This window comes from Propithecus coquereli, unplaced genomic scaffold (assembly GCF_000956105.1).
Source record: "Propithecus coquereli isolate 6110/MARCELLA unplaced genomic scaffold, Pcoq_1.0 Scaffold25, whole genome shotgun sequence".
Lineage (NCBI taxonomy): Eukaryota > Metazoa > Chordata > Mammalia > Primates > Indriidae > Propithecus > Propithecus coquereli.
The window spans coordinates 3,586,369-3,595,830 of record NW_012148063.1 but is presented as its reverse complement, the minus strand read 5'-3'; the positions used below and the strand labels follow the sequence as shown (position 1 = coordinate 3,595,830).

The window sequence follows — 9,462 nt, the reverse complement described above, 5'->3', positions numbered from 1 at the left end:
AACTTACCCTTAAAATACAGAGTTTTCACTAAAATATGATCTAAAATTTTCAAAATTTTCTCACAACTTCCCACCCCCACCCCTACAGACAATAATATCTGTAGGCACTTGAGGGGCCCTGCTTCCGCAGACGTGTAAATATCTTCCCTCTCCTTTCATTTTTTGGGGCATGGAGTGGGGAAAATGATGCTTCTGCCTCAAGGGATATCCATATTAACAACTATTAAAGTGATCGCCACGTAACTCCTCCTTTTCAACCAACCTCCTTTTTATATCAGTGAAATATGTCCCAGAATCACATTGAAAAGACCCCTGGCTCTTAGTAGTGAACGGTGAAGTGAAACAGTGGAACCCCACGGTGGATCCACCACTGTCCTGCCTCCATGTTTCATACCCTCTACTCTCAGCCTACAGGACAATGCTTTACTCACATAAGGATAACATCGCAATTTTCTAAAAGTTAAACTTTAATTTCCTGAAAGAAGGCATGGCTTTTAAAATTATAAACATTAAGCCAAGAAATTCTACGTAAATACTGAAGCCTTGACAATATTCTAAAATAACATGTCCAAAAAAATAATAACATCATTTAACACTCTGCCAAGACTGGGTATAACAGAGAAAAAAACAGGAAACAACTGAAATATTTCTCAGCAGAGGAATGGAGCATCACTGAAAATTCTGCTGATATTGGGTAGAATGGAAAAACAGGAAATGTGGTCCTCAGGAGAAAACTGGTTAACTAAATTATGGTTAATCAAATAGAATATTATGCAAGCATTAAAAATTGATGATAGGCTTATGTCCACTGGAAGCATCTAGAAGGTCACACGGTTGCTTCTGCAGAAGAAGAATTAGGCCAGCTATTTATGAATTTTTTACTTCATACCTTTTGGTATTGGTTGAATTACAACGGACATGTATTTAAAATATAAAACAGACAAAAATATCATGAACTAATAAATACCATTTTGAATGGCAAGAAGAAAAAGGAAAAATAACTGTGCTGTGGACAATAGAAAAAAAAAAACAGGCATTATGTGGTCAATGTGAGAGATTTTCACAGCAAAAAATAGGATAGAGTATGTAACTTTTTAAAATTTTTTGTTAAATGAATATTTGATAAATTCATTTGTCAAAACAAACTAATGTCAATTTGAAAAACTGAAAGACTGAATTGGGTAAAGTGTCAGTTTTTCTAAAAGAAAATAAACCTTTAAATGAAAGTTAGTATGAGAGTGTTATTATGTTTTCTAAGATAATTTCTCATTTCTACAGCTATCCTCACATATTTTCTCATTTGTTTGCTTTATTGAAAGCATCACCCCAAATGCTAACACTCCAAGAATTAGCACTGAGCAAAACTGCATTCTGTCACCTGTGGAAGCTTTTGTTGCCTAATTTTCAAAATCCTTGTCAAAGGCAGAAACTAGTTAGCATAAAGAATGGGTTATCACAGGATAAATGATTTGTACAAATCCTCAAGACAGTCAATCCTCAAGATACAATGACAACTTCTGTGCTTGGGACACAATTCTCCTTGAAGGTGAAGAGCCAGTAAAAAAGTTTCAAGAACAACCACAACTCAAACATGTAACAATGCTTTTAAATGTTGATAGAATGTTAAGGCTCCAAAATGCTGTAACTGAGAGATCATTTTTTCCTTTACTTTTTAAAAGTACTGTTCAAGAACAACGAAAGCAACTATGTTACCCAGTATGAATGAAATTCCACAATGTGAATTTTCAATTTAGTAACTAGTCCAGGTGGAGAGTAACTGGAATAAGGCAACCAGGGAAAGAAAACAAAAACAGGGTGGAGCGGAAGCTGCGAACTACGTAAAGCTCGCTGCCTGACGGGGGAGACAGAGTGGAGAAGGTCTGGGCTGGAAGAACTTGCGAATTCCCCATCACTCAGCAGTCATTCATTTAAGAGTGGATTCTGCTCTGGGTGAAGACGCGTGTGCGACGGAGAGAGAGTGCATGAGGGCACTCAAGGGAGACAGAGAAGTGTAACTTTTTAAAACATCCTTGAAAAGTATCAGGAGTAGACTAATTTAAAAATGGGTAGAAGGAAGCAGAAAAGGCAGCCAGGAAAATGCAAACTCTACTTATTTTACAATATCATCTGAGGTTGACAACGTATGTTACAGATTACGTTCCCAAATTGTACGCGCGCCAAGGATGCACGCACGCATCTATGCATTTCAGGAAACAATTTTATCGGCGATGAGAATAATTTTACAATTCAGATGTTTTCGTGGTTGTAATTTTTACTGAATTAATTCACTTGATGACTTTCAAAGATTTATCAAATTGGGAAACTAAAATAGTAACATTCCTTATTTTCTAGCAAAGCTAATTATCAAATGATCAATCAATAAAGAATTTGCCCCTCATGAGTATATATCAGACTCAAAATCCTGCACCAGTTAAATTATTTGTCAATGGCAAAATTCTGTTGGAGATTTCAAAGTGAGAGGAATATTAATAACTCTCCAAAGTCCTTTAAAATTAAAATTACAAGGAACTTTAAATTAACAATTACAGTATTCTCCAAAATGGAGGCATTCAGCACCACATAAATAACAAAATGAGTTGACAGTCTGAAGATTTGAGGGTTTATCCTTTGAAGGGTTTAAAATGTTTTATATTCAGCTAAAAGCTTTCATGCTACTATGACCAAATTTAATGGAAACATCTTCATTTAAGTTTTATATCAGAGACTCCAGATGCTCTATTTTAATAACCAGTAGCATGATGCAATCTAACAACAGATCCGAAAATCAAATGATTTCTGGAAAACTGATAACTGGAAAAACTGAAAACAGACTATTGCTATAGCTAGTGAGTTGTTTTTTACTTGGTAGTAACGCTGTGTCAGGAACATTTTACTTTTTGGCAGCTATCAGGAATTTCAAAATACTGCTTTCTACTTGGAAACTTACTGATTTAAGTCTCTTATGGCCTAATCAGGTTAGCTACCAGCTTCTCATTTAAATACACAACTAAGTTGCAAACTAAAAAGCTGTATAGTCTACATTAAGTAACTATACAGTTTGATGTATAATCAATCCTCATTATAATGGAGTCTTGAAACATGGTTAGCTACAAAATGTTTTCTCCTTTCTTTTAAAAAGACATTTTTAGGCCAATGAAAAACAATCCAAATTAAAAACCAATGCAGGAGATATATAGGAAAAAAAAAAAAAAAAAGAAGAGGTTGGAACAAATCCTCCTTGCTAAAATGTGTTTCTTAGAAAGAAGACAGCCTGCACATTGGCATCTGACCCGCCTCATGTAAGGTGCCTCACTGCTGCTTCTGTCTCTTCTTAAGCAAATACGGCTCTCAGGCTTTACACACTAATTTGAATGTGGATAAATAAATAGTATCCTACTGTTGCTCTCCTCACATAGCAGACAAGAGGGTCTAGTTTAAGGAAGACAATCAGTGTTGACACATTAGAAAGAAACACTTTAGTTTTAATGTTACCATGAAACCAGAATGAAAGTAGCATGCTATATTTTATATATATATATGTTACAGTCATGGAAAATTAATATTTCTAGGTTCCATTCTTAGCTCTACTTAAAATGAATATAAATTCATTTTTCTGTTAAGTATCTGTCAGTCAAATAAAATGGTAGTAGTCCAAATTTATTCACATTTATACTAACCAAAGGTCAACAAAGCTAAAAGGAAGACAAGTGTAATAATAAAAAGGCAGGTATAAGGTTTTCTGTTTGAATTTTTACCCAGCAAGAAGTAAATTATACTTAGTAACCTATCTGTCCTCCAACCTCCCTCCCTACCCCTGCACACCTCTAAAATAGGCTAACTTCACATACTCATCTAACTTCTGAGGGTGTTTTGGAATTCTTGTTTTAATTTTTCTTTTTTAAGACTGAAAAGTTAACTAGAATTTTAAAATATAGGTTCAATGGACAGTATAATATACTGTATGGAAGACTCTGATTATTATAGGGGATTTTAAAATTAGCAGTCCAACAGATAGAGTAGAAATCATTCCACTCTAGAAATTGGTGTTAATAACACTGACATTCTTATAAAAGCGAATTTGATTTAATAAGATCTGACAGATTAAATACAAACATCGCAGGCTGGGCTGCTATGTTGATAGTATCAACCCTTTAAAGGGGGAACTGTTTGTTTTACTATGCAATAAGAATTGCTGGCACTATAAGAAATAGAGCAAAACTGGGCCCCAAACACCAGTAGATTATTTAATGGTTTTTTGGCTTTCACCTGAGAATAAAATGCCACACATAATATGGTCTTCTGGGAAATGTCCCATTAACAAAGAATCTAATATACAAGAAATGATATCTAAGAAGTTTCTTTGCTAGAATAATTCCATAGAAAATTAGAATTCTGTAATCAGTGGGTCTCAAAATTTAGTATGCATATAAGTTTCCTGGATTGTTGGTTAAAGATGCAGGTTTCCTCTACCTACTCCCAAAGCTTTCAGCTCCACTAGGTCTTGGGAGGGGCTCAGCCTGAATTTTAGGCAAATCCTTTAGGGATTCTAACACAGGCATCCATGGTCCACACTTTCTCAAACGCTGATCTTAAGGATGTGAGATATGCATTTGGGTGGTCTCTTCTGTAGAGTGGTTCCATGGGGCAGCGTGGCCTGTCCAAAAGCATGAATTACCTGCCATTTCATCATTAACCTCTAACGAAAATTTGATAAGAAAAGCTCTTGTTTTGATTAAATCCAAGTTTTACAGAAAAAAAAAGCTCTTGGTTTACAGAAGTCACTTATTAAAGTGTGTTTTTTTCCCCTACGAAAGAGATTATCCCCCAAATCACTAACTCACTGAGTAACAGCCAATTGTCCAGCATCTATTGGGATTGCTAGACAATCTATTAAAACATTAGCATCTACTGGGGCAATGAAGAGAGACATGAGAGGAAAAATAATGGGAAAAAAAAGGCAAAAGGTAATAATCTCCTTATAGTTCTGCCTGGGCCCAGCCTATGTGTCATATAGAAGTGTGCACTTCCCACACCGGAGCGCTACAGAGCAAACCCATAGTCTCCCCACCCTATTCTCTCATCCTACACACAATACCAAATTAATCTCTCCTTAAAACACCAATTCATCAAATCATTTTTCAGTTTGAGAACCTGTACTCAGTGGCTCCCCACTGTCTGCCTGAACTACAAACTACTCAGCTCCCGAAACTTAAGATTCTTTGTAACTCAGTCTCACGTAACCAATCAAACCGTATGCCTGTCACCTCACTCCTAAAGTGAACTTCCCAGCTCCAGCCAGATTTATCTCCTATTTCATCAACCTTCCAAGGGTTGGCTCTTAGGCGTATACTTTTGCTCTAGTAGGTCTCCTAGCTGGTCAGTACCCCTGCGTGGAATACCTTTCACTCTTTCTCAGCCTTTAAGGAAGCCCTTCGAGCCCTTCCCCAAGCCCATTTCCACTATAAATCTAGTCACCGTTGCATTCTTTTTCTCTTCACTTGGAGCATTTCACACCGTCACCAGGTGCTGACACTTGGCTATATTCAACCTTGTGTTTCATTACACCATTCCTTAATATCCTCTCCACTCCCTAGCAACCCTTTCCAGGTTCCTTGAAGTCAACGGCACTTAGAGAATTTCCTTTTATCTCCATCCCCACTGGGTCTCTCACTCAAACAAAGTGCTAGTATATAGAATTGGCTTTATAAATAGCTACAAAAATTTATGTATTTAATTATCATCAAATTGCATCCCAATGAATATCTATAAATTAATTAAACAAATATCTGAGTAATCATCATACATCAAGAACTAGTCCTAGGCACTTAGTGAATTCTTTGTTCTCATCGACCTTTTATGTAAGCTCTTAAAACAAACTATTGACTTTTTTTCTGCTACCAGCATCATATGAGGCTCTATAGTAGCTCCTTATTACAGATTCTGAAAGTTAATCAGAGCGTTTTCTACTTGTATAAGTTACTGGCACTGCTCTGACAGCTGAGAAGAGAAGCTAAGGCATCGCCTTCCCCCCAGACCAAAAACACGGGGTCTTGGTAATGTTTGCACAACTTTGTGAATAGACCTGGAACTACTGCCCTCTTTGACCCTCCCTGAACTCAAATTTGTTCACTGCATTTCTATGGAGATGTATAAACTATAAACGTTATGCAAATTATATACAAACATATACGAAGTAAAGGATATATTTATTAAAAAAGAAAACTGCTATCTAGGTCTACGACCACAAGTAAAAGTCACAATCCAAGTTTTGTCTTGTATAAAAAAACACAGCCAATAATCTTTATGGTGTTTTCAAACTCTAAGTTCAAGTTATTTTTAAAAACATTAAGTGGTTATTCACTTTCTTTTCAACTCTGATCTGATGCTCAATCTTTCAGAATTATGACAATATTAACTACTAACTACAACTGATATCTCTATATATTACAGAGAATATGGCTTTATAAAGTATATAGTAAATTGAACATGGCAACATGGCAATAGCATTTCATAGTACGAAGATAAACTCAGTATTTACTTATATTATCCATGAAATCTAGTTGTTTTTATTGCAACAGAAAAGTAGGGAACATCATTTTTAGGGCTATAGAACTTTTTTTTAAAAGTCTCCCAAGAAAGATCCTGACAGCTACACATGAAGACATTTCTAGGAAGAATTATGGGTGAGTTTTTGGCAAAGTGATCCAGAAGGTTTATATAACTGAACACTTGCAACTCACTGTAAATTTGCCAGCAGCAGTCAGTAGATAACCTGTTTGGTCTTTTGTTATTTTTAAAGATGGGCTGATTTATTCACAAAATTATTTGTCAGCATGTCTGCCCTAAGTAATGACGCAGATGTAAATGGCAGCTGCTGTATGAAATGCCCTACCTGAATGCTGTCTGTATTTGGAAAATACAAGCAGAGTTGCTCAGAAAAAACAAACGGCATATACAATACATAAAGGAGTGAAGAAAGAAGGGATTAGTCTGTTGAATATGTATTTATTGTAATCAAACATTCTGTTTTCTTTATCAGAAATAACATTTTAAAGATGTGTCTAAAGGTAGTTTGAAAACTTTACTGAATTATATTTGAAAAAAAAAACCCAAGATATTTTAATAAACATCTTAAAATGCAAATTACCAATGCAGAGTTTACAGTTATAAAAATATGAATCGAAATTGCCAAGCATTATAACTCCTTAATGGAAAATAACCAGAGATGACAGACTTTTAAAAAAAATTTAATATAGTAAGGGACAGGGAATTTGGAATCATAAAATTACTTTCTGGATCCCATGTTACCAGCAACTGCTGTTTTAGAATAGTGCTACAAAACAGAACTTCCTGGTAATGGGCTGTATTTGTGCCCAATTTGGTGGTCACTACCTAAATGTGGCTACTGAGCATTTAAGTGTGGATGGTGTGACTGAGGAACTGAATTTTTCATTTTTAATAAATTTAAATAGCCCTGTGATTAAGGGCTACCATCTTGGACAGTACAAACCCTGAATGACATAAGACACCATACTATAAGAGGACCACACCATTAATGTTCTGGAAACTTTAAGAAGTGAGAGAGACTAGGGCTATTCATATAGGGGGTGGGCACAATAGGAGAAAAGAAACCTAAATTTGACTTTCAAAATTTTAAAGACGTTTCCTTCAAATCCCTGGACTTGGTCAAGGAGACAAAAGAGAAAGAGAGGAAGGGAGGCAGAAATCACAGACAGAAGGAATGATTCTCTGTAGCCACATAGTAACTGCCACTTCTTAGTAGCAGCCAACATTCACTATGCAGTCTGTGTATTGTACTAAGCACTGTCCATGCATTTTCAGTTGATGCTCAAAATAAGCCTTCCAGATAGATATTTATTACCTCCATTTTTAGAGATGGGGACATTGAGGCTAAGGGAGTTAATTTGCTGAAACAAAAATGTAGCGTCTAATTGAAATCTAGCAACTAGCGCCCTTCCTTCCCCTGCGTTCCAGCTGTACCTCATGTATCCTGGCACACAGCTCATACATCACACTGAAATACAATCTGCTGGCTGTGTCCCACTGAGGCAAGTTCCTTGAAGGCAAGGACTGTGTTCTGTCAATACCCGATTATTTTTCTCAATCACCTACTACCAACAACTTTTATCTATCAAGGCATTTGAAATATAGGTATTCTTAAATAAGTATCTGCTGAATCTAGTATAAATTTGTTTACATTCCAATGATTAAACCTGTAGTAACTCTCACCCCTCATGCCTCTATATCTGAGTTTTAAACTCAAGTTTAAAGTTTAACATTTAAAATAAAGTTTTGTAAACTGTTTCAAAGAATCTAGCAAGAAACTTGGAATTCCTGTCTGATCAGATCATTTAACTTTGAGCTGTCGTTTTTTTCGCCAGCTGTCTAGTTAAAAAATGATCTCCCCTTCCTTGTCAAAAACAAGTGTCCCATAGGGCTTCTGCTAACTGCTGTCTTCGGAGAAAAAAAAATTATTACATACTTTTCTCTTCTTGCCATTAAGCCTATTTATAAAACTGCCTATTCTTCTAATCAATGTAAACATCAAAAATAAGACTCCAAATATAAGAAAATCCATGTTTGTTGGGGAAAAGAGAAATGAACTAGAGCACTGTTTCTCAAATGTCACCATGCCTATGAATCTCCTGGGGATCTTTCAAAAATGCAGATCCTGATTCAGGAAGTCTGGGATGGAGTCTAAGACTCTGAGTTTTGAACAAGTTTCCACGTGACGCTGAAATTGCTCGTCCAAGGCTTTGTGTAGCAAAGAATAAGTTTTCTAGATCTTGGTGTGTTTTTTTTTTAATTCCTCCGGTTTCTTTTTAATGTTCATTTATGCTTTCAACAAATTTTTACTAATTGTGTACTATGAGTCAGATATTTCACTAGGAGCATTAGTTAAGATCTGATCTCTGCCCTCAAGTAACTCAGTGGTTAAAAAAAAAAGTAAACATGTCAACAATTGCATTATAACTGCCAAGTACTATAACAAAGACATGCAGTGAGAAGAGAATGGCTAAACAATGAACAGGAGTCTGCACAGCGGAGAAGACTGAGGATGGCATTTCAGGCAGAAGAAAGAACAAGGCGAGCCGCAAACGCACTGGAGGAATTGCTGATGATATAAACTGCTCCAACACAGGACATTACGGGAGAGATGAGAGAGGAGCCTGGAAAGCTGAACTGTTGTAACAGCTACTTTCCAAGGCCACAATGCAGTCTGAAACCTGTGGTTTTCGCCCGCTTTAAAAGCAGGTTTACGTGGAGCCACGGGATGAGAGCTGATCAAAGAGTGCGGGCCCAAGAGACAGACACCTGCGGCTGAAAACAATTAGCCCAAGGGACAGTTCCTACTTGACTCCTGATTACCTGTTTCCATCCACAATAACTAAATAAAAAAAATATAAAGCCACTACATCTCTATTTAACCCTTCTGTTAAA

At 36.2% G+C, this 9,462-nt stretch overlaps 1 protein-coding gene across 1 annotated transcript in view; it reads right to left on the bottom strand.

Moving 5' to 3' along the window:
• LOC105812402 (T-lymphoma invasion and metastasis-inducing protein 2-like) overlaps positions 1 to 9,462 on the bottom strand; it is a 466,869-nt gene that overhangs the window by 348,670 nt on the left and 108,737 nt on the right. The gene's annotated exons all lie outside the window — the stretch shown is intronic.